Here is a 13,334-nt window from a genome sequence, read left to right on the forward strand (position 1 = left end):
TTTCAAACCCATAAATCTAAAAGCTTCTTAGCAATGTGTGTATGAGGTGTGTAGCCTCTGTGGGGAAGAAGAACGCTAAGCATTTGTTTGGCTGTCAACAGAGGGAAGAATGAATGTGAATGTTGGCCAGTCTACTGGTCTCCTCCACAGGCCGATAGCCTTTCAGTGAATCCCACAAAAGGAATGCATAGGTGATGAAACACCAGGCTTCACACACACAGGGTCCTGAGATCTGGGAGTGTGATTATTTTCCCAGAAGCCTCATAAAAAAGGTTTGAATCACCTCTTCCCTTTTACAGGTGATATTTCCTCCAGTTGGATACAGTCAGTCTTGTCGCCTCAGCCAAATGGTTGGGTATCCAGATGACTGTAGGTGGAGAAAACAGCCCAGATGTTATTGAACACACCATTTTTAATGGGGGCAACACCTTGGAAAGTATTACGGCAGATGACATAGAGAGAGGAGGTAGAACTTGGCCGGTTCACCCAGGCCAAGGAAAGTTGCAGAAACCGAAGGAGATGAATCTCAGGTGTCTGGGGAGAGGTGTCCTGATGGTGTCAAGAACAATTTAATTAACAAATGTTTAGAAGGAGTGACAAAACTGAGTCACAGATGATGTGACAATCGTGCAATAATCCACCAGACCACTCTTATAGTGGTTGGATATGCATATTTAAGCAATCAACTGACTTTTCTGTACATTTGGTCTGCTGACTTCAGTTTCGTATATGGTTTTTCAGGCCTGGCCCATTTACAAATACACAGAAACATCTGCACACTGTGCAACTACAAAGAGAAGTATAATTCTGGGGCAATAAAAAGTAGAAATTCCTTTTGAACGCTGATTGATTTTTTAGAATATAATTCCAAGGAAAGATGACATAAGAATACTAATCATGTTTCTTTTTTTTTTTTTTTTTGGTCAGAGATGTTTAATGTCTTTCATTGTTTTTAGTATGCTGTAATGTATGGACTAAGGATCATTTCAAATATACTTTGAGATGTTTTTGCTTTTTATATCATATAAATGTATATATAGCAAAATAACTTCTTTTGGTTGTTTATTTTTGAATTAGTTTTGAAGTATAGAGAGTTGAGCTTATCATCCTAAGCACAGTGGCCTTGTCTATCCTTACAGGTGACACTGGAGTGTAAATCACCTGTGTCCCCAATTCTCTGGTGCCCAGTCCCATTCTCGAGTCCACAGATACCCAATATAATGCATTTAATATATGCCCTTCAACATTAGCATGTTCTCATAAAACACCTAGTGTGGTTTTGTACATGTGCTTTTTAATTTACATACATGATATTATATTGTAATATAAACTCAACTTCTGTTTTGAACCCAGCACTCTTAGTGGGGGGGGGCAATCCACCCCCGTGGCTGTGGACATCTAGTTGGGGTTTCTTATTGATGCCCATAGTTTTCGTGGACACCTATTGCTTGTTTATTTCCTTAGGAGTTAACTTTGGTTGCCTTCAGTTGCCTGCCACCAGAAATAGCACTCTGAAAAGCATGGTGCCTTATGGATATTTTCAAGAATTGTTCTGGGATATACTGGGATGCCAAAAAAAGTGCACATTTTATGAGATGTTATCTATGTATTTCTTTTCGAAGTTGAATTGAATTACATAGCAACGTGTAGTGTGATGTTCGCTCCAAAGATGGTGTTAATCAAATGAATGCTAGTGTCATTCATTGGATTACAATTTTAATACAGTTTTTTTCCTTTCTTAAAATGTGTATACATTTTTTTGGTGCCCTCTGTATATATATACAGAATTAAGTTGGCTGGGTTTTAGGGAAAAGAAATAAAATTTTAGCTAAATATTGCCTAATTGCTTCTCAGAATGGCTGTTTCAGTTTAGTCTTTTTCAACTATATATAAAAATTCATTCCCTTTCAAAGTCTTGAAAGCAATTGGTAGTCCTAATGTTTCCAGTTTTTGCCTTTCTAATGCGTAAAAGGTAATATCTGATTCTTACAATATTTAGTCCTGCTATTTCTAATGAACTCAAGTACATTTGTATATACTCCTCAGACATTTGGACTTTGGTTTCTGTACATTACCTGGTCACTTTGCCCTTTTTTTTTTTTTACTAGTTTCCTGCTTCAGTCTGTTAGTTTGGAGTTAAAGTATATCTTGGAAATTAATCCCTTAATTTCAAACATTAAATAGATCTTCTCCCAACATGTCACTCACTTGTTAACATTAGCTAAGGTATCCTACCCAAATACGGATCCAGAAATACGTGTAATCATTCCACTCTATGGTTTGTGTATTACACTCTTGTTTAATTCTATTTTTAGCATCTTTAAGTCATTAGGATACTCTCATACAAGGTCTTCTATTAGACATGTAATTTTACCTTTATACAATAATAGCCAATACTTAGAAACGTTTACAGTTTTCTAGATGCTGTTTTAACTATTTCACATATGCTAGCATATTTAGATCTTCAAACTACCTCCAAATAAATGACATAGCTGTTTGATCCCCATTTTACAGAGGAAATGGAAGCATCAGGAAATTAAATAACTTTCCCCAAACTTACACAGCAGAGAAGTGAAAGACTCTGGACTTGAACCCATGCTGTCTACACTTCACAACCCATGCTTTTATATTTAGGTTTTTTATTCCGGTGGTGTACACCTTTTCAAGTTAATGATCCTACCTTCTTTCCTCCCTCCCTCCTTCCCTCCCTTTCTTTCTTTCTTTCTTTCTTTCTTTCTTTCTTTCTTTCTTTCTTTCTTTCTTTCTTTCTTTCTTTCTTTCTTTCTTTCTTTTTCTTTCCTCTTTCTATAAAAATTTAACCCCCTACTATGTACTGAATATAAATTATGAGTTGTGAGTGCACAGTTGTTACTTAAGCCATAAGCCTGGATGAGATCACCAAGAGTGTGGGTCTAGACAGGGCGGGGAACACCAGAGACCAAACCCTGGGGCACTTGACATTAAAATGGGGCCAAAGAGGAAAAACTAGAAGAGGAGGCTGAGAAGGAGCAACCCATAATGTAGCAAGAAAGCCAAGAGTCTTTAATTTCCCAGAAGCTCTGTGAAAAAAGTGGTTCCATTGGAAGAAGTGATTGACTAGTCAAATGCTACAGAGGATTCTCAAAGAATTCTCACAGCTAACCTCTAGGTGCAGCACTCATGACCTGTACAAGAGCAGCTTCGATGGAGGGGTGGGGATAAAAGTGGCGGATTCAGGAAAGAATAGGGAGAAGTGTTGAAGCCAGGGAGCAGAGACAATGCTCCTTTGAGGAGCTCTATTGCAAAAGTTAGTAAAGAAGTGGAATGGTAGCAGAAACAGGCAATGCCATCGAGGAAAGCTGTGAAAATTTCTCGTATTTAATTGCTATACTTTTAATTGTTCCACATTTTATTTACCATCCCCCTGTTCATGGCCATTTGCTTTGTTTATAAGTTTTTGCCACTACCAACAATGCCATATTGAAGATCTTATACATATTAACCTATGGAATGTAGATTGCTTTTCTTCCCTCCCAGCCATCCCAATATTTACACATTTATACTTCTAGGTTGTAGTGTTTTGTTATTTCTATGGGTAGATTCACAGGAATGGGATTTCTGAATAGTGTTGCATATGTACTTGTGTATTTTACACTTAATCCATATCCATTTATATCTGTATCTATATCTATATCTGTATCTATATTTATATCTGTATCTATATCTATATCTATCTATCTATCATCTATCTATTACTTGAACAATTTGCATTGAAATTTACATTAACTTACATTTCCACTGGCAATATTTGAGCATATCTGTTTTGGTTTTTTTTTTTTTAAATCCTTACGGGCAAATAAAACACATCTCTGGATTGCGACCTTTGGTGCAAAGTCTAAGTCATGATCCAGAAAACTTAAGACAACTGTTTTATTTGATCTTCAAAATGGGTCTGTTACCCAGTTTACAGATGAGGGGAGATAAAAACCCTCACAAAATCTCACAGATCATTTGATTCAAGATTCCTCACCCTCGTATTTTCAAGTCTCCTTTCGTCACTCATTCTGTTCGCAGCCCCTTCTCAGCTCCTTTCTAACCTGACTTCTTTCAGGTTAGACTGACAGCTGTGCTACCCTTTGTGTGAAGACCTGGCTGAGGCCCTGCTACTTACCCGCCTTCCCCCAAGGGGTCCCTGAGTGTCCTCCTGGCCTGAGGCCCCACAGAATGTCAGTACATATCACGCATTCCTCCAGCAAAAGGATTCTGCTGGCAGGCACCCAGGAACACAGACTCACACACGAGGCTCCCCCGCCAGCTGGACTTTGTCCAGTTGTGATCATAGGTAGCCACAGACACCGGCATAAACTTAGGTCCTAGAGATGAGACCAAAGGCGTGGCGGGTCGGGTGGGGGGAACCACAGGCATCCTGTACAGACGCCAACCATTGACCTCTACCCTGGCTTTGCCAAGAACAACGGCGCACCAGAAAAAGCAAAAGGATCCTTTTATTTCCCTGTCCTATCTTCTTCTCCCTCAGAAATGCATGGCTGATATTCCAGAAGTCTAAGATTCATAGACCAGAAACACCAATAGTTGCAGCTACTGCTTCTGATGGAAGTCAGAAAACAATACGTTATAGGCATCCCACCTCCATTATCTTTCAGCTTCAGGAAACCATGAAAAGTAGGTTTGATTATTTCTGATTCAGAAAGATTAAGGCATAGACACAAGATTACACGCCTAGGAAGCGACAGAATCGGCATTGAGACTGACTTTCCTGATGACAGTGGTCATGGGCTTTCTGTTTAATAACATTGCTGTCCATAATAATGTTAATAATGATCAGAAATATTTGTGAGTACTTAATATGTGCTGGGCACAGCATCAAGTGATTGACACGAATTGTCTCAGTTATCCTGACAACAGTCTTAATTTTATCAACAATTTCCTCTATGATTTTAAAATTATTATTATTTTCCTAAACAGATGAGAGAACTGTCTTAGATATCTAACCAAGGTGTCCAAGGTCCTAGGACTAGGACGACCCAGAGATGGAATTTGAAAGTAGGTTCATGTGACTGTGGAACCCCAGCTCTCGGCTCTCTTGTCTCCCCTAAATGTAGACAGCCTCCTCCATCTCTGTGGTTCATTCTTTTTCTGGAGATAAACTTGGACATGTTTCCTAACAGCAATTGACAGCTGTGTGTTTCTCAAGGCTCAGACTGTATTTAAGGTCTAAAAGTAGCTTGACTTATCAAATGAGTAAGCAGGGTTTTTGCTTTCAGAGAACATTTATTAAGATTTACCTTCGAAGCTACAAATTAAAAAGCTTCTTGATTACTACTTCACATTATTATGGTCAATAACCGCTTCATCTAACTGGAATGTTTCCAAGAGTCAGAAGAAAACAGCCCTGACCCTTTCTATTAGAAGTCAAGGGTCACTAGGACTTTGCTTTCTGAATAGATGGAATGTCACAGGTGTTCATATTTGAGCATGGTGGTTAAACCATGAGCTCTAGAATCACGCAGACATGGGGTTGACTAGCTTGTGGTTTGAGCAACATACTTAACCTTTCTCAAAGTCGAGTTCCTTATCCATACAGTGAGAATAAAAAGAGTAGCCACTTCAAAGCATTGTTGGAAGAATTAAATAAGTTAATACATGTGTGTAACACATTGCCTGGCTCAGTCACTGGTCCTGTAAATGTTGGCTTTCAGTAGATATCACGAACAACCTGCTGGAAACACCAAGGAAATGAGAAATGGATGCACCGTATGTCTTCTCAGTTACTTTCAAGGTACTTTGCTCTCATTCCGTGTTTTATAATTAGTAGAACATTTGTATATTTCTGTGCTTATATTTCTAAAGTCTTATATTTCTATTCTTCACTCAAGAGAAGTTTGACTCAAGCAGAAACATGTATGTCATGTATGTCAGGAAGAGAATTCAAGACTTCCCTATATTCACTTAAAGTCCTATGAAGCTCCTTTAAAAAAATAGAAGTGGATTTGTCTACCTGCTCAATTCCTTCTTACTGCTTTATTTTCGAACCTCAAATTGAGACATAACTTAATTTGTACTAATTATTCTTATAAACCCAACACCAAGCAGGTCATTGAAAGCCAGCTTATTAACTAGTTCTTTTTCACCCCTTCCCCCCACCCCTCCACATTTGGAACACTACAAACCATTAAACAAAAAAGCACTTTTTAAACGGACATGCACTGTGGTTCCCTTACATCTTTCTCCAAAGCCTTAGAAAATTACTACTAGTGTCATTCAAGTTGGGAAACTTAGTCATATTTTCTAAACCTTAAAGATATGTCCCAGAGTGGAAAAGGACAGAGAATGAGTCTTCAATGGCTGGGGGGAGGTTTGGTGGATTTCATAGCGGTTGGGAACAACTAACAAGGAAATATTACACACGGCTTTCGGCAGGAACATGTTATAAAACCCAGAACCTTTTGTTACGGGCAGAGTAGGGTATTATTCATAATTGTTATTTGATTTGGTCTTCTTCCCATCTCCTCTTTAACAGAAGCTTTTCTGCCTTGAAAAATTATAGCATTTAAAGGTGCCCTGTGTCTCTGGTTATACGCTACCTAACCTGGCAAATATAACAAAAAAATAAATAAAAAAGCCCATGAGGCCAGTAAAATTTGCAGTAGCAGATGACATTTTCACCAACTAATGGAGCCAGTTTTTCACAGAGGTAAAAGGGGGATTACTCCTGCTTGAGTAATGCCAGGAAATGCCCGTCATTCCCAGAATATCTCAATCATTCAACTGGCAGTCATTAATCCCCCGAGCATCCTGATAACTCCAGGAAAGCGTCCAAACTCGTCTGTGTCTGGCTCCTGCTTGTGTTGCCAGCTCCATCTCACCCTCCTCCTCGGCCCTACCACCCTCACCTCCAGCCATTTACAGCTTGAACGTTTGCAGCTTTGCTTGGATGTTTGCAGCTTTCACCAGTGACAAGTGACCCCAAGCAGCTGATGACATGCAATCATAGGTAAATTTATCGATGCACTAATTTTAATCACACATGCTTTAGGCTGGTGACCCTAAGGGAGCTGTTTGGCTGCTGCGTGAGACTAGTTGGCTGCCAAGCATCTGCCTTTCTATAGCACGTTGCTGTTTTACTGCTCATTCTTGTATGTACTCTGTATGGGGTGGATTGGTTACTTATTGTCCCAACAATGCTGTTCTACAAACAACCACAAACCTCAGTGGCCTATTGCTATAAACGTTCATTCTGCTCCTGTATATCTGGCGTTCAGAGGCTCGCGAATGAGCACTGGGTGACTTCACTCGGGGTTGCCCATAAATCTGTGATCTATAGGCTGCTGGATGGTCTAGTATGGCCTCAGGCAGGACAACCAAGGCAACTTGGTTTTGCTCCACTTGTCCTTTAGCCTCCCACAGGCCAACCCAGGTATGTCCTCACAGCAATGGCAGATCTACACGAGTAACCAAAGCCAACGACACAAGCACTTTCAAACCTGCACTGTACCATGCATGCTGACACCCCATTGGCCAAAATGAGTCACATGGCCATCCCCAGAGTCAGAGTGAAAGGCACTGCAAAGTTAGGGCAAAGGGTAAGGATATGGAAGGAGTGAAGAACTGGGATCATTTTTGCAGTTAGTTTGCCGCATGGAAGCGATGGACTCCAGAGTGGTGTTGGGGAAGCGGTCACTTCTATTCTGCTTAAGTTCTTGGAAAAGGTTATTCAGCCTTTCACCTCCATGATATGGCACTGGTAGCTATTTCCCTCACTCCTCACATTATCACTGTGCCCCACCCAGCTCTGCACCAGTCCCTGGAGGTCCAGACACAGGACCAATAAAATACAGTCTCGGATTCTAGGAAGAATACAATTTATTAGGGCAACTGACACTGACACTGAGTTAGATAATGCTAATTAAGGATGGCGTTAGATAATACAAATAAAGATAGTATGTAATGCTTGCTTCATGGAAAGAAGGGAGAGAAGATGGTGCCGAGAGGCAACCCATCCCTCCAAGGCATATGTGAGTTTTCCTGCAGCTGCAGTGAACAATTCTTAGTGTCTGACAGCTTCCCATCTCGAGTACCCACAGCTGCCTGGTTCTCTGAGGACTTTCTCCCACATCAGTGGGAGTTTGTGCCAATGCACATAGAAATTTAATATCCCAACAGAAATCCTTGGCCAATGAGACAGGAGTTGGTGGACAGTATTCCAGCTTCCCATTCCTCATGGTATAAATACTGCGAGGTAGTCTCCACGATTCCTCAGTGAGAGCCTCGCAGGACGTCACTCATCCATACACTCTGTGTTTTTCTGTCTTTCCTATCTTGTTCCCTCCAGTCACTTCTTGGGCATCTAGGGGACATCTCCCATATAAACTACCTGCTGCCAAGACCTTATCCCAGAATGTACTTTTTGGGAGAACACTAACTAAGACAGGAGGTGTTCATTTTAATTAGCTATAACTGCTGGGAAGCCCGGTGTGCAAAAGTAGAGAAAGTCTCAAGGAGCATAGAAGGGGAGGAGGCTGGATCCTTCACAGGTCTTTGTTTAGATTAGCGACCTGTGCTATTCTCCTGTGAGCTCCATCTAGGTAAAGCCACTGCCTGAGTGGTTCCTGGAGTTATATGTTTTGATAGGATTGAGCAGAGGAGGGGGGTGGAGGAAAGAGACACAAAAACACCTCCTTTCTCTGAATAGTAGTCTGAGTAATAGCCTTTGTAGTACAATATGAGTTAACCTATATATCACTGTCTAAAATGTCTACTGTGGGAATTCATCTCTTTAGATAAGCATCGCCCCACCTCTGTGAGTTCTTTTTGCAAAGTTTACCTACAGACAAAACAAGTCGCAGTGTAGGGTAGTGGAACATGTTTCTTTGAAAACAGAAAGCTCTAGAGTCAAGCCTTGGCTCTGCTATTTGCTAGCTCTGTGACTTTCAGCAAATCAGTGTCTCAGTTACTTTAGCTGCAAAATGGAAATAATAACCTCGACTCTATGGGTTTATTATAAGCATTACATAAAATAGCAACCATAAATCTGCAGGCACTATACCTGCCATATAATAGATACTCATTAAATTTTATCTATCATTAATTTGGAGTCAGACCAACATGCATTTGAATTGCAGTCCCACCACTAGATGGCTAGATGACTCTAGAGCAATATGACACATGACTAGAAGCTCAGGGATAAGCTTTGAACCTGGGTAGATGTGGGTTTAAATCCTTTTCCTACCATGTGAAAGCTGTGTGACCCCTGATGAGTTCCTTAACTTTTCTGAACCTCAGTCACGGGTTGTTCCATCTTCAAACGAGAATAATGACATCTGTAATTGATCTATTCTAAAATATATTTTTCAAAATTAATGTCGCTGCTATCAGAATGCATCTTATAATTAATGGCCTGGCATAGTTTAATTGGCAGCATTTTACTTAGTGATACATAAAGAATGGTAGATTTTGCAATCAGTGTGGTCTTAGATACATTAAAATAGGGTTTTACTTAATACGGACGGTTGTGCAGATGAAATGAGACGGTACTTCATAATGTTAGTTTCTAATAAATAGTTAAACTATAAGCTTAGCTTTTTAATACCTTTTTCAGTCCTAAGTTTCTCACCTATGAAATGCAAATAAGAACACCAATCTCTTAAGGTTCAGTGGGAAGCCAATTGGGTTAAAGCATCTAACACCGGACCTACCAGGAGAGGTTTCAGTCATTGTTTCTTCCTGTGCTCACTGTGGCTTTAGGTTGCAAACAAGGGACAAAGCCTGTAGCCAAATTAAGCAGGAGACAAATTTATTGGGAGGCTAGTGGGCCTCTCACAGCTCTGATGGGAAATGCAGAGACCCAGGCTTGAAAAGTAATAGGAACTGGAGCAGTTCCAAACCCAGTATCACGACAACATAACACACTCATACTGGTGGAACATTCAGGTGAGACCAGCGCTTCTAGCATCAATACTATCTCCATCTCCAGGGACAGTGTCATTGTCCCTACCACTAGGATGGCAGGCTGAGACTGCTGCTGTAATGATCTGACCTTGACTGGCCTATGCCCTGGCAGCAAGACATTCATTGGCTGACTTAGGTCACATCTTGCTTCCTGATTGTGCTAGAAGACTGCTCGTGGGAGCAAACGGAGGGAAGTGGGCCGTGAGAACCACACTTGTGCCAAATAATATACACAATGATATAGAGGTCAATCTCCACCAGGGATGTTTTTCAGAAAAGAGTTGAATAATGGACAGCTAAAACACTAAAAGCAACAACAACCATATCATAAATTTCTACCAGATTACTTCTTCTAAAGTATGCCTTGGAACCAGGCCATGGATTTAGTATTCTCCCAGTGAGAATACTGGAAACTTATAAAAAATAATAATAAATAGGCCAAAACAGAAAACAGAATGAAGTTCCAATATTTTTTGTTCAAAACAAAATTCTGTCTCTGACAAGAAAAAAGAAAGCCTGTGTCTAAGGAGTTAGGGTACCAGGGAGCTACAAAGCTGGGATTATGAGGATACTGTACAGGTCTCAATTATGACTTCCCAAACTTCCCTAAATCTACTGATAGGAGATAGTATTGGGGGGAAAGGCCTCATTTGAGACTGTAGAATTATGATTTAATGGGGCTTTTTTCAAGAGAACATAGGGAGGTGACAGGTAGAGATGAAAGAATTAAGAAACTTGTTCAAGAACCTTCAAGGAATTCAGCCCAAGAGACCCTTGCCTCGGCTCTTGTCCAGAGCTGGGTGTCTTTGAACTTCACCCTGAATTAAGTACTGAACACACACACACTTAAATTGGTAGACGTGTTGGCTACCCTCCTCTAATAGAACCATTTTGAAACCCCTTCCCCACAGGATTTCTGCAAAGGGAAGTAAACATCATTGAGTTCCAGAAAGGACTATGTTTTATGTCCACTGAGGCTTCTCTATGCACAGAGATGAGGAACAGCATCTTTCAGTGATGAGAACACAGACGTGGAAGCAAAACACACCTGGCTCAAATCCTACCTTGGCAATAGGACCTTGGGCTAGACTTCAGTTCCTCTGATTTCTGCTATAGTTACAGATGCTAGTAGCTACTTTGCAAGGATTTGATTGGCATGCGTAGGAGGCTTGCTGAGTACCTAGTGCATATATATATGCCGACTGGTTTCTTCCACAGACATTAAAAAATGTGACTATCTTTTTTTGTTTTGTTTATATTGTTTTCATTTCTCATTGACCATTGGGATGCTTGAAATAATTTATGGCACCTTCCTAACAAGTGTAAAGGTCATTCTGAATCTGTTTTTCCATTTATTTTGACTTTTATTTTTCCTCTTTTCATCAACTTATGGTGCTTTGCTGTATTTTAAAGACACTGTCTTAAAACATTCCTGCAGGGCCGGCCGAGTGGCTCAGTTGGGTAAGAGCTTGCTCAAGAGTGTGAACTCTGAGCAACAGTGGTTCTATTCCCGGCCCGAGCTGAGTTGCCCCTGAGCTGCCAACAGGTGGCAGGATGGCTCAGCTAGAGAATAAATAAATAAATAAATAAATAAATAAATAAATAAATAAATAATTCCTGCAATGCTCAGTACATTACCATCACTATGAGAGCCCCAGAAATGTCCACTAAATGATCAACAGGGCAGCTTAGAAAGAGGAAGTTGGATTGAATACTATTGGTAGCAGAAATCTTTTCATTGAGCACTGAACTAATTCATTGTTTTTAAGTTTGAGGAAATTATACTGACAGAGTAATGTCAATTACCACACCATCATTGGCTTCAAGAATAGACCCAATAATCCTGCCTGGGGATGCATACGCTTTACTTCCTGGAAATCCAGGAGAATAAACTTTAGGATATCGGGGGAGATGTTCTTTGCTCCATCCAGGGGGCTTCCCATCTCATTCCTCACTTCCTTGAGCCTTTTCCTATCCTGAGTCTAATCTCTCTTCCTCAGAGAGCTTTGCAGGTTGGGCAACTGACCAGAGCCTTCCCAGCCTTCTGAGTAAGGGGCTCAGTTTCACACCTAAGCTAATTCTGTGCTTTCAGTGTTCATGTTTATTGATCCCACTGAATATGTAATTTTATTGCAAACCATATGGTAAACTCTTATAAATAAGATGTAAGGAACCAAAAGTTGAATGACTTCACTTCTATTATTCCTGCTGTCCTAAGTTAGCAGGCTACCTAATTAGGTATTGTTTTTCCCTGAAGAAGAAGAGACAATCACAGATATGAATGCAAAATTGAGGGGAAAACATTGCAACATGTAAATATCAAATATATTTAAGACTTGGGAATGTTCTTATATTCTCTGGGGAGAACAGTGGCTCTTGATTGATCTTCTTACATCTGGGAAAACAACTAATTTTCTAAATAATTCCCTCATTTGTTAAAAAGAAAAAAAAGTGAAGACAAGCGAATAAAGGAAAAAGGGTGCAGTGTTTCCTGGTTGCCAGGCACTGTATAGATACTTCATATATATTGTCTCATTTAAACTCCAAAACAACCCCCTGAAAAGAGACATTTTTATAGAATGAGCAAATTGAGGCTCAGAGAGGTAGAGTGATTTGTCCATGGTCACACAGCTGGTAAGTGGAAAGCTGAGAGTTAAGCTCCGTCTTTAGCCTTATCTCCAAGTCCAAGCTCCTCGCCTATGACAGGTTCATACAGACTAGAAGTGCTACATGATATGTAGAGACATGCTCTAGATTTCCCCAGATCCCATAGCAGAGAAAGAAGTAAGTGGGGGGAAAAAATGCACAGAATCCCAGACATCTACTGCAAGCAGGAAATCACACTTTCCCATGAGCCGGGCCTGCCAAAGAGCATTTCACGGGGCCGGCCTGCCTGCCAGGGCCCATTTGGGTGGTGTATCCTCTAGGCCCCACCCTTTCTCCATAGAAACATGATTTACTAAAGGGTCTAGCATTCAGCCCCTTTATGTATCATGGTTGGAATCCAGAACTAAGGGAGGTGCCTCTCAAACGAGAGACTGGCAGAAGCTTCCAGCCTTCTAGAATCTACAATTTTGTCTCTGATTTTTAAAATTTTTTATTAAGGTATGTCAGTGGAAAATAAGCCCAGCACAGCACGCTGGCCGGTGATGTGCAAACAACTCCTGCCCAGTGCCAGGGGACAGTGCTTACATGTCTGCATACCAGTCACTTTTCCATCGAAACTCAAGGAGCAGCTCCATACCTGCAGGGGTTCCTTATAACACTAAAGCTATTGCAGAGAGAAGAGAGGGCGGGAACCTCTCGCCAGCCCATGGCACTTGGCATATGTTGCTTTGAAGCCTTGGAAACTGAAAAATGAATCACCTTTATGACTTGGGTCTCTG

Source organism: Hipposideros armiger, unplaced genomic scaffold (genome assembly GCF_001890085.2).
Source record: "Hipposideros armiger isolate ML-2016 unplaced genomic scaffold, ASM189008v1 scaffold_78, whole genome shotgun sequence".
Classification (NCBI taxonomy): domain Eukaryota; kingdom Metazoa; phylum Chordata; class Mammalia; order Chiroptera; family Hipposideridae; genus Hipposideros; species Hipposideros armiger.